This window comes from Paralichthys olivaceus, chromosome 3 (assembly GCF_024713975.1).
Source record: "Paralichthys olivaceus isolate ysfri-2021 chromosome 3, ASM2471397v2, whole genome shotgun sequence".
Classification (NCBI taxonomy): domain Eukaryota; kingdom Metazoa; phylum Chordata; class Actinopteri; order Pleuronectiformes; family Paralichthyidae; genus Paralichthys; species Paralichthys olivaceus.
In genome coordinates this window covers 17,209,382-17,223,011 of record NC_091095.1, presented here as the reverse complement: position 1 = coordinate 17,223,011, position 13,630 = coordinate 17,209,382, and the positions used below count along the sequence as shown (strand labels likewise).

General features: G+C 38.0%; 1 long non-coding RNA gene across 2 annotated transcripts in view; it reads right to left on the bottom strand.

Annotated features, from left to right (window-relative positions):
* The window catches only part of LOC138407220 (uncharacterized), a 48,076-nt gene that overhangs the window by 31,794 nt on the left and 2,652 nt on the right, over positions 1–13,630 (bottom strand). The window lies entirely within an intron of this gene.

Sequence of the window (13,630 nt, the reverse complement as noted above, 5' to 3'; positions counted from 1 at the left end):
AATCTGTCTGGTTAGAGTTTTCGTCTGTGTGTCTGAAGTGGATGTAAAGTAGTGTTTGGGTGACTTTAAGAGACTGTGAGAGGACTGAAAAGGGATGGCAAGGCTTGGAAGCAAAACGTGGCCCACTGATTTATTTTTTACCCCATTTGAGACATTCAGCTGAATAAGAAGGGAAATCAGATTATACTTATCAATCTGAAAGGGAAGTATCATTATGTAGCAAAAAAAAAACCTTTGCGATATGTAGCTACAAATTAGGGACTTATAACTCCTTAAAGCTCAAGCAAGGATGGGCAAAATGCATTGGCACAACAGAAATAAAAATATATGTATATCTACCATTGAGGACACTGGGGTCATATCCTTGGTGTTTTGGGGGCTTAAGCAATGTGGAGTGGGGGGGGGGTCACACTGTACAATTAAAAAACTAACATATTGTGGCTAGTTCATGAGCTGATTCCAGTACTTCTAAACTTAAAGGTGTCTTATGTAAGTTTTCACTTTAGCCAAGCATGGTTTGTTGCCAGGTGCGGGTGGGGTTGATGGTCACTAGCCAAAAGCTTCAGCCATCATTGTTAACAAGCTATAGAGAATAATACATCTTCAGCTCATGCTGCGAGGAACTGTTACATTGGCAAGTAGCTATGACACAGTTATCAATGCTAACATTGGCTATACGTAACAGAAGCAAAAACTTACATATAGCTCCTTTAATATTGTACAATTATACTTTTAAAATATATGTGGCCTAAGCACGTTAAACATATTTCTCATCTTAAGCACGTTAATCATCACTTCACATAGAAAAAATCAGATATTGATTCATTTTCAGGTACGTCGCATGTGAAATGTTTGATATTAATTGTGCACCACAGTGTCACATAAGTTTTATCATATGTAACCGTGACCGCAGTGTTTCTAAAATCCTGTCTGTGGCCCTTCTATAAATATATACCATTACTGTTGCTTCGTATAGCATGACGGTACAGGTACAGATGAGATGAAAAAAAGTTCTGTCTGTATATGTCTATGAATACACAAGTGACAAGAACACAGCAGAAACAAAGCTAACTACTGGGATGTTTGTGTTTGTGTGTGTTTCTGTCAGAATGCTTCTGACATCCAACAGCCCACAGCTAACAGATTAGAAATAAGTATCTCAACTTCTGGGTCTGAAATAAGTAATATAAGTTTTGAGTCAGTTAATGCATTACAAAGAATGTAGGTACATCGGGAATCACGACATCATTAATTTTGTACACAGTTGTAAATGGTTATTACATCCTGTCTGTCAATTCTTGCTAACATTTTCTCAACGACAAACCTGTTGCTAATAGAGCATTTAATATATTTAAAACATTTTGTACTCTTTAACTGTTTGAGGTTGACGTTTATTGTTATTGTTGACTTTTTGTGTTGGATTGTAGTCCTACTGTTAAAAAATAAGGGAAAAAATAATTGTATTCAAGCCCATATTCAACTCATTTTGTATGGTATAACTACTGGATATTTGTGATTCATTTATCATAATCTGTTTTCTGGTTGTAGGCCAGTAATGGCAGGTTGTATAGAAGGCCAAAATCCTCAGAACAAACCAACCTTTATTTCAGCAAAGTAAAATCATTTGAGTGCCTTGGTCCATGTTGAGTTTGGTAAACTTCAATAAAAAATGTAAATTAATCATGACTCATGGCTCAATCACTTATGCTACTCAGGTTTTTAACCATCTTTACATAATTTTAAAGTGCGAAAATTGGATTTTAATCTTTTCCTATGCCTGACACTGATTGTTAAGTGTTGGTAACATCTCCATCAGAGCTCTTGGACATAATCCCCCATCCTCATCATAATCATGACAAAACTCACAGAGGGAGAGCTGTTGATGTGGAGGACCTCCCTGTGTCTGATGAAAGGTCTGTGGTTATGAACTATGTAACCGAGCATCAAGATCATTTACACACAGATGAGCCCTCCACTGGCACAGGAGGCCACTTGGCCCTTTCAGTGAAAAGAAAGGAGAGTCGGGGATGAATAGACGCTGTTAGGGGTGAATAAAGGCCAACCTTTCAGTCTGTCATAATGTGAGATTACTGTGACGGGGTACATGTCTGGTCAGCATGGCGTGAAGTCACACTGTAGTTCATCTCCAAAAGTCTGGGTGTGGCATACAAATACGAGAATGGGGGGTCTGGTGTATACTGTTGCCATGCAAATGTCATTGTCCTCAAAGATGAATCCTTGAGGGGCTGTTGTGTTGTAAATGTCCAACCATTGTATTTATAGAAATATGAAGTAATTTAAGGGAAAAGTTATAGTGATATTTTGGGAAATGCACTTCTTGCCCAGAATCAGATGAAGCACTATAAGTCTTACATCTAAACAGTAAATATGAAGCTCCCCTGGCTCTGTCCAAAGATAACAAAATCGGCATTTTAGCACCTCTGTTCCTCTAAATTTACAATTCGCATCTCATTATACCAGCATAAAATAAAATAGTGGAGACTCCAGGAAATTAGTGCTCATATGTAAGAAATAGCGCAGCCCCAGTGAATCGTCATTTTACACTTAGAATTTTATGTGGGACAAATAAAAGAGATCACCATCCCCTTCCAAACATGAAAAAGAAACTGTGGTAGCCTTTGATTGTCATAAAAACTCAAAAGGTGCTCAGTTTGTCTAGTTTGGACTAATGTAAAAAAAACATGGCGACCTCTGTAGAGATGTAAATATAAAGTATTTAAATATAAAGGGCCTTTTCTGGGTTAAAGAAAGAAAACAATTATACAATTTAGATGAAACAAACTAGTCAAAACATCATGAGAATTATTCTACATTAAATTTCTGCCAATATATCCCTTTCACCTAAATCATATAAAGTATTATTGATAATTTTTTTACAAAAAGAACAAGGAGATTTTTTTTGTTTCCTTGATGGAAAAAGGCTTTTAGTAAGAGTAAAGTACAGTGAATTTCAATTTCACAGGTGTCTCTGAACATATGATCGGTATCCAACCCTCAGCAGACACAGACACACTAAAAACATGGACGACACTAGGTAATCACATTTTCTGCCTGACTCGCCTCTCTGTCAGTGTGTCCTCCTTCTCTTCTCTGCACCTCTCCTCTCTCCTGTTTTTAACCATCCAAAAATCTCTCCCTCTTCTTGGCCTGAGGGTGCGACTGGCTGCTGGTGCCAGATCCGAGGACACCAAATGGGAGCTGTAATTATCATTGCTCCAAGACTGTCCTGTCAGTGTGCTCTCCAGCAAAACAATAGGGATCCTTTGGAAGTCCTGATCAAAAGCTTTGGCCTTTGATCACGAGGCAAAAGGGAAAAAAACCCTAAACACTGCAAAATCAACGAGGAATGTCCCAAAGAGCGCGTTGGAGAATGGAAACGACAGCTGTCCAGAAGACATCCTCAGCTCCTCCTCTGCTATGACGTGCTGATGTCAGGAGCACAGGTGTTTGGTCTGTGTTTGATCTGATCCATGTATGCAGAGGACTGAGACAGTGACTCATGCAACGATGTTGTTGCTCGTGTCTGTCAGATAGCACCTGGTATATGCTCCACAACAGGCCAGATCTTTCTGCTTCTGCAAAGGCATAAGAGGATTTCGATGGAAAGGTCTGCAAGATTAAAACACTGTACATCCATGAAGATATATCTTGGATGGAGGTGCTCTGCATGACCCAATCAGTGTTTACAGAGAAGGTTACTTTGAATGCTTCGAAATTAATTTGCAGCTGAGTGACAGAAGAAAGTAATAATAGAAGCCCATTTTGAGGGCCTTAGCCAAAATCTACAGGGGCACAAGTCATGCTGCTTCAGCGACAACAAACCACAGCCTCTGGAACCTTTGAAACCCTGTGTGGTCATTTTCTCTCAGAGTGCTGAAAAGAACTGTGGTGGGTGGGAAAGAAAAAAGAGCCCCTCGCCACTCATAATACCAATCTTATGTATGTAGACGAAAATGGGAGGGATGGGAGGGGTTCGGGGGTGGCAGTCAGACTAAGGCACAATTTTAAAGCGCTTATTGAATTGCCATTACAGCTCCTGAGACTAATTGTGGCTGTTGTGTGTCTCTCGGTGGCCTAGGGGGCTCTGGAGTGGCCCTGTATGCTCTTACTCAGTGGGGTTTTCAAACCGAGTGGCCCTGAAAGAGAACAGGACCACCGTAGATCAATGGCAAACCTTTCACTCTTTCACAGGCCCTCGCTAATCCTTCTCATTTGTCTGCCATTTGTTGAAGCACATTCACAGTTCCCTGAATTTAGGATTAGGCCTTGTTTTGTTACAAAAACAGCCCAAGTTATAATGCTGAATAGATGGACTCAAGGGTGGACGATGGAAGAGAGTGCATGTGAGCTTGCGAGCATGTGTGCATTTGAGTGTGTGTGTATGGTTATTGGGTACACACTATGTTCATGACCAAAATTAATAAGAATACAGAACCTATTCAGTGTTTGGTCTCAATTCTCATTCCAATGAGAAGTGATGCAAAAATGAGTTTGTCGTCTTTCCCAGATGACTCGCTGTAGCCTTTATGTTCACAAAAATGAAAATACAGGCCTTCCAATAGCTCTCATATTGTTGTGTCTTTTCTTAAATAGTCTATTTACTATGTGTATGTTTGTGAACTGATGCACATAAGAGAAGACAAAGACAGAGTTCATGGTCCTCAGTCTCCTTCTCAAAATAAAGATTTCATAAAACAGAGGAACATGAACAAATTGATTCATCACAGTCAAATTCCTGCACAGGAAATATAATTTCACTGAAGTTACAATAATTCCCTTTGAAGCCTCGAGGTTTGTCTCCATTGTGCTCTGTCTGACCCTGAGACTATGTATGGACAATCTTGGCAGCCTGCAGCAGTAGCCATCAGGCTGCAGCCTTCTCATCACTGAGTGGATTAGTGCTCATGTCTGAAGCCACTTAGTGGACATCAGACGGGGCTGCTGAGTGGCACATGCGCCACAATTCCCCTAAAGCGGTGCCATGCCACGCTGCAGGTATGTGGTACAGACCGGCCAAACCCCATGTCAGGCATTCTCTGGATGCCTGCAAGTGTGCCAGACACCAGGGGACGAGGTCGAGAGATGGACGGAAAGATGTCTCTGATGAATCAGAAAGGATGAGAGGAAAATAAAGGAAAGCAGATGAGAGAACATCTAATATGGGTTAATAGTAAAATAGTAATAGTAAAAGTATTATGATGTCACAATATTGGTGTATGCGTGTGACATCAGACTAAGTTGTTATACTTATTGCAGGTGGTAAAAAACTTCAACTTAATGTGTTGATATTTCTGTCTTGCAGAGACTTTCTGGACTCTTGTCTCCACAGTGAGGTTGCCAAGCCAACCAATAGAGACTTGAGTTTTAACAAACGAGAGGTCATGTGCTAATTAACCCTAATGAGCTCTACAGTTTTTTTCTAAATCGGGGGCCATAAGATAAAAATATGTCTAACATCCATGTACAGCTACTGATTCAGTAAGTTGCACATTAGAGTAATTCCTTTTTTACTGTTAGCTCTATAACTTTAACCAAAGCCACATATCATTGTAAATATTTTGAAAATTGTTCTTTATTCAAGCACATAGTGTACTTTAAAAAAAAAAAAGTTTTTCAAAAAATTAAAACACTCTTAACAACTTGTCATATTTATTGTAAGTAAGTGATTCATTTTTTTTAAGACAACAGACTGGATGTGGTCACTTCAGGGGCAAATCAGATTTCAACTGAAACCCTGTATCTGCCCCTAGAGCTTTAGCTTTAGTGCAAGTAAGCACATTTTTTTTTAACAATAAACTTTAACTAAAAAGAATATATTGCTGTTTAAATTGCTGCTGTATGTCTGAGTGGAAAGAACTGACACGGTGGTGCAGTGGTTAGAACTGTCGCAGTCCCGGTTCAAATCCCAGTTTGTTCTTTTTGTGTGGTGTTTGCTCGTTCTCCCCGTGTTTGATGTTGGTTTTCTCGCGGGGCTTCCTCCCACTGTCCAAAGACATGCACATTGGGGTAAGGTTTATTGGAGGCTCTAAATTGACCATAGGTGCGATTGTGAATGGTTGTCTGTCTCTGTAAGCTGGCCCTGGGATTCGGTGGCGACCTGTGCGGGATGCACCCCATCTCTCACCCAATGCCAGCTAGGATTGGCTCTGACGCCCCCAAGAACCTTGCAGGATAAGTGATATGGATAATTGACAGTTGGATGGATCTATACCGATCTTTATTTCGATTTGAATTAATTGTTATTTGTATAACACAAGGCACTCTCTATAATAAGGTTATTATCTTACAATATCTTAGAGAGAAACCCAACGGTTCCTACAATTAGCTGCTCTTGGCGATTATGGAGAGAGAAAAAAATATCTTTTAACGGGAAGAAAATGCCATTAGAACTGGAGGTCAGTTTGTCAACAGTTGAGAGTGAGGAGAGAGAAAAGAATGAGAGACAATGTAACCAAATCTTTGGGAGACGTGTGGGCCCTCATTTCATCCAATTTTATTCAGTTTCTGTATGTGATACTATCCCACTATTTTTCAAACAGATAATGTAACACTGTTACAGCAATACTGTCACTGCTTTCAAATTATAGTGACAATATAATTTGAAAAGACAATAGCAAAAATGTCCACATATAAAAGATCACAGAAAAGGTGGCGGCATCCTAAAGGGGCACAGAGCAGTATACAATTTAGTCAGCTGAGGCGGGCCAGTCACATGTTGGCCAACGTCCCAGTCAACATCATGAGGTTGTCTTTGGCTGTTAGTGGCTGGAAAAGACCAAAGTCAGTACTGCTTCATGCAAGTTCGAGTGGTGCCAAAGCCTATCCACCCTACCCCTCAAGCCCCGCTGAGTGTGAAGTAATTCTTCATGCCAGTGAAACAAGACAGACTCTGTGTTTCACCACCAAAGACATGGAGGGTTTTTTTTCTTCAACACTGCAGTTTTGTTTTTTTCCAGTTCAAAGATGAACAGGTGGATGTTCTTCCTGACTATACAGCACATGTCAAATATACTCTTTTTGATATGAAGCAGATAAGACATTTTTTTGTGGGGATTAAATCTTTGGGTTGTGTCTGACAATAGTCAAAGTCTGTCATCATGTTACTGGTTAAAACAATGGATTAAAAAAATGTGGGCACACTGTGAAACAGTCAAATGTAGACTTATGGCACTTCACACCTACCCTCTTTGGTCCCGACCTTCAGACTTTACAGTGCAGTCCGAAGCAACATAACAGGTGGGAAAGGTGCTTCGGACCAGGGACCAGACCAATGGCTCAAAAGGGGTGGTCTTGGTCCTGATCAAACTATGCTTTGGTTAGTTTCAGGAGTGAGAACAGTTGTTTGGATAGTTTCAGACCAATTGTAGGATGTTTAAACAACATTTAACTAAAGAAAAAAACAAGACAGAGGCAATGTTTGTATTTGCCTCCGACAGTATCATTAATGAAAAGTGAGGAGATACATTTTACTGGTATTAATAACGTAATGATATTGAAGTAGCATTGAAATTAATGAAAAGATGTTCTTAATTTTGTCAATACTAATGGAAAAATGTATGTTTGCAATAAAGTTGCTGAATACAATAGTTGAATTGACAATATGTCATATAAATGTCTTTATTGAGCTCCCTACATAACAATCTGATCTATTGTTAAATCATTTTCATTTTAAATTGTGATGTATTCTTTCATCTGTTGTCTTCTATTTTGATTGTTTTCTTAATTTGTCCTTTGTGAATTACTTTGTAACAGGTGCTGTAAAGAGTCATAGTCAATAAAATGCTCAAATGTGGAGAAATCAGCAGTCTTTTTTTTTCCATTTTGAAAACGCTTTATACAGACAAACACCTCTCACGATTTGTGTATTAACTACATGTACAGTGCTGTGTCTCCTCAACATGGGATTTCAGTCACAGTAACAAACCCACAAACTGTAAATGTTTTCTCCTCCAATACATTAGGACATTCATACAGAGTCAAACCACTAAAAACTATCATAAGTACATAGTGTACAAAAGGACAAATCTTGACAGTATATTGATGAAGCCTGTACATTAATTATAAATGACGACTAAGCACCAGACTCTCTGGCGACAGAATTGAGGTCTGAATCGACTGAAGCTCTGCAGTGGTTATAGTTTCCTCTCTGAGCTTGAAAACTGAAATCTGCAATTGTTGTCACAAGCTCTTTTTGAGGCCAGTTTACATAACTGTATCATCAATCCGACACACGAAACCAAGTGGTCTGTGACGCCATTATTATTTTGTGGTGTAATGGTGATGGAGATAGTAAATGTAAAAGAGAGAAATATAAATGATTTGTAATGATATGAAAGCGTAAATTCAAAGAGCTTCTCTGGTTATTCTTGGTCCTCGCTTCATTCATCAAACTAATCTAATAAGTGTGTTGATTTAAAAATCAACACTTTCAAGTATTTCTGTTTTTTAATAACAGTCCACAGCAGGATGAATAATTTCTATACCTTATCCCTACTCACAAATATGAAGTATTTGTATTGGATTGGATTCAAACTGTTTTGCTTAAAATTGGTTATTTGAATGTACCACAGAGGGCAGACGGCTGCTGACAGGAACATTCATTAGATGGCTCAATTTCTATTAAATTTGATCTGATGGAAGGGTGGCTCCTTCTGATGGTCAGAAGCAGAGTAACTTAAAAAGTATTTTAACAAACTCTGGCCCCCTCTACTGGATATCACAAAGAACTTACCGATGTAACAGTATCAGTGGAGCTCTGTATGTTATATTACATTGATGCTATCTAAATGGTGATACGCAAAGAGACAATGCATTAAGGTCAAATTTAACAACTTTGGTTGATAACAAAACAATACATAACACAAAGGTGTGAGACTTGATTGGTGGATTTATGATTAAAAAGGGAAACACTATAATCCACCATAAATGCAGATTTTTGAATAAACAAAGTTCTGTCATTTGAATAATAATAAAAACATGAATGTGCTATAGTTTTATACCAGAGACAGTGTGGATACTGTGGTTAATTAAGACTGTGAGACATGCCACAGTCAAGTTGTGGCATATCTAGTTTTTGAGATAATTGAAGCACTGAAATACACTGCCCATGGAAACTGACTGAAAGTACCTCAGCCTTATGACGGAAGATGAGAGCGGCAAGACAAGACAAGTAGTCACATGCATCCTGATTTTTAAATAAATAGTCAGACTCATGAGCTGTTACAACACAGTTGTTACAACCTTCCGCTGTTACTCAGTGTCTTTTTATTTTTTCTCCCTCACTGCGCATTTTGTGTCGTTCGCCTGAAACCATGTTAGCTGGGCGCCCAACTCTGCCACAGAACTAACTCGTATCCATTTTTAGATAGCTTGTCTCACTGTGGACTGATGACTATCTAAGCTCTTCCTGTTTCTTCAAGTGACTCCTTTTAAAAAAATTGTATTATTCTTTATTGAAAGTCTTTCTTTGGTGATGTGGAGAGAGACAGAGAAAGTAGATTATTTTTGTGCTATTACTTATAAGACATTGTGGTCTTTTTTTCATTACTGTAACTCGATGGAGCTCTGACCACATATTATACACATTTATTCCCACATTTTCACTACAAAGGTTCACTTATAATATCTTGCCACTGTATACACAACTGGATAATCTTCACTGCATGTTCCCATATGCAGGGGCTCTTCCTCATGTGCTCTTGATATTTGAAAATTATTTCAACAACCAGAGGGGTTGTGTACATGTGTGGGTTCAGCCACAGTATCCCTAGTCAGTGAGAATACTTGATTCACACATGATTATAATAAACGTCACTAACTGACATGCTCCACTGAAAGAGAAACACAGAGGTTAAGTCATACTGTTTCTTCAGATTGCTCAGTGTGGCCATAAATGACCATAACTAAAGCATTTGTATCATAAATGTGACTGTGAGATCCAATTCTGGAGCTTGAGACTGTGGTTTCTGTCGCTAGTTTCAACAAAAGGTCACATTTAAACAGTAGATTCAAAGTTAAGGATTTTTATCTTTCACTTTAGTTCATCAAATGGCTTTCAGTAGAGCACATATACCTCGACCAAACAGTCCCCTTAAATCCAATTAAACTGCAACATCGTATATATATATACGTATCAGATATAAATACATGTCTTCAACAGATGCTTAATGAATAATGAAAATTGTGAAATAAATCAAAGAAATAATAAAATAATATGATATGTGCTATGACGGTGAGTTAAAATGTGTAGCCTATGTGAAGGCAGAAGAACCACAAGCTTTGTATTCACTTTTTATTTCTGTTTACTTTCTAAGCACCAGGGAGGGAAATCTTACATGGCAAAAATGCCCCAGATAACTTAAAGGGATAGTTCACCCAAAAATTTAAATTCACTCATTATCTACTCAACACTATGCCGATATAGGGGTGAGGTAAGTGTTTGAGTCCACAAAACACTTTTGAAATTTCAGTGGTAAACAGCGTTGCAGCCAAATCCAATACAATTGAAGTAAATGGAGATCAAAAATACAAACGTAAAAATACCAACAGAAAAAAACATAACGTCCATACTGCTCTTGTGGTGTCATCCAAGTGTCCAGATGCCAATCAAATTTGACTGGAAACGGCATCATTTACTTGGTGTTCTTAGCCGTTTGAAGTCTAATTTGAATGTCTGGACTTACACACCCTTTTATTTCCTGACTAGTACTCTTTCTTTCCTTTCTGTTAATTTATTTTGTCCTTTTGTTTTCTGTTTATGTCCTATATCTTCATCCTCAGTCTGGTTTTGTATACTGCTCTTGTATCGACAATTTGAAATCTGTATTAGCAAGTCTTCGATTCTAAATAGAGTTTTAACAAGAAAAAATATTGTTATGTGATATTCACAAATGATTTATGGTAAGTTTGATAATGAATATAAGTTGAAATCTTTGCTTACATTGAAAAAGCTCTGGTCTCTACAGCACAAATCCAACTGCTTGTGTTAAGAATATGAAAAGAGGGATTTCTAATGTCCGACCGAAAAACAACACAGATATGAGATAGAGATTTGTTTTGCTGTTTTAACTAACATGCACAGAGTACTATCAATAAGTGCATGTTTGATTTCATAGTTATGTTTGTATAAACTCCCCAGTAGACTTAAAAATCTCCATTAGTGAAAGGATTTTCCTTTTTTAAGCATTTGTTTCATAACTGTGAGAACACTGACGCTCACATGCAAACTTTGTCACAGAGGTCAAACAAATGGTGATGATGTGACTGAATTGTATCTGCTCAAAAGGAGAGGACAGGGTTCAGAGAAGAGTCGGAAAGCTTAAATAAAAAACTACTAATGCTGCTCCAGCTGCCTCTACTTTCCAGTTTTGAACTTTCACTTTCTGGTTCTGTGTTGCCAGTCGTCTGTGCTTGACTGGGCAGGAGAATACAAACAATTCATCCTTAATAATGATAAATGACCTGAAGTGTGATCTGAAAATAATTTTTGGTAACCTGTCATTCATGTCAAGCAGTCTAGCCACATTTTGGGTGTTTGGGATATTTTTCAATTTGAGCTTTGTTTCGTCATCCAAATCATGAAGGAATTTAAATCATGCTTCCTCCTCAAGCACAAACTTGAAACACAACACTGGCTACAAATTAGGTATAGAAATGGTTTTAAAGCCCTAAATAAGCTTACTCCTATACATGAGACACATTAGGCCTGTGTTCAGGTGCTTTGGATCTCCTTACTTGAGAAACTTGAGTAGCAAGATTCTTTAAAGGATGAACTGATCACATTTTGGCGGTCAAAGGTCAAAGGTCAAGGTCACGGTGACCTCACAAAGCACTTTTTTTTGCCTTGCGAAGGTGATTTCTCTGGAACAGACAAAGGAATCCTTTTACATTTATGGTACAAACATTCACCTGGAGTCAGTGATTAACTCACTTGATTTTCAATAAAATGATGTCTTACATTTTTTAAAAGGGTTTTTTTCTCAGGATGTTGAAGGGGGCAGCGCCCAGCTCCCCATACTAAAAAATGTCCTTTTTTTTTCCCACTCCTCACCTTGAATTTCTTAGCTTTGGTTATCTCCTATGAGAAAAGTGTAACAAACTGCCCAGCAACAAAACTAATGCTGAACTTTGGATCAGTTCAAAGACTTAGAAGTCAGTAAAAATGTGGCTAGCTTTGGTATTCAGCAAAGAATATGAAGAATTCTTAACAGAGTTTGGTGTATTTGTCACAGTGGCATCTCTTCTGGTTCAGGAGGCCGGGGCTCATGGGTAATATCCACTGTTCAGTTGTGTTTCAGTTCAGTGAGTGGGTTAATGCAGCAATAGTCAACAGATTTTTTTCTCTATATGATAAAACTTACTCACGTGGACATGGATCCCAACAGATCATCATATGTTGAATGGAAAATCTGCCGCATTCAGTATTGGAGAGATACATTGTCATTTCTCAAATTCTGTAATGAGTCTTTAACTGAAAATTAAAAATAAAGAAACATTGTTAATGGTCTGTATGTATATAGCGATTCTCTAGTCTTGATGACCACTCAAAGCGCTTCACGCTACAGGTTATTTCCAAAAATGTGCTTTCGGCTCCCAACAGAGTTCAGTTTCAGACTGTGGTATGTTGCATAACTCAAAACCACATTCTTTCTTCAGAACAGTCTTTAAAACACAAGTGATGTAACCTTGTCGAAAAGAGGAAAGTGATATAACTGTCATAACTTAAGCAATAACAAAGGCCACATTTTTCTGATAAAGACAACTTAAAATCCCATGAAAAAGAGTTTGACCTTCAATTCATCACTGTTGCAAATTGCCGTAGTTTCAAACGTAAAGATTTACAATAACATATTGTTTGTACATGTAAACGTATTTGTATTGTATTGTATTTATATTTTGTCCCACTGTAGCATATTGTAGCAAATTATGGTTATTACTGTTACTGTTGATAGCTAAATTGTGTTGCACAAGATAGTTTGAACGAGCAGCTTGACATGATTAGATGGCGGATGCGGAGGAGCAACAGTGGCGTCTATCCACTCCACACTAATATGCAAGTTCAACTTTAATTACCTAAAATGGCTTTGAGGTATATTAAATGTTGATGAATTTTGGCTCAACTGCTAATGAAATGAATAAAAACATAAAGTCTGCTATCAATTATAACACTAATTTTCAAAGTTGCTAAACCACTCAACCGATTTTATAGAGGTGGGGCATAACCCAAGAAAGAGCCCATTGTAATTTGGTGCATATCAGAGGGTGACACCAGCAATTTCTTTTCAAAGTATGTACTAATCCTGATCATGATAAAGACATTCAGACCAGAGTGTTGGAGTCTGTGCAATTTGGTGCAGATCCAAATCCAAATCTGGATCAAGTGCTTTTAAATTAGGTTTTATAGGGGTGTAGGCTTTTTTCAAACACAAGTAACAAGCAGAGGAAACCAGTAACTGACACTAATGTGTAGCTGAGAAACAAAATGTGGCCAGTGACCTGTTTCAAAGGAACTGCTGGGTCTTGGAGGATTCTACTGAGTGCAACCCTAGTTTCTATTTTATTAGCAACGGTTTTGACACATATTTACTTAATAATAATTCTACAGACAATT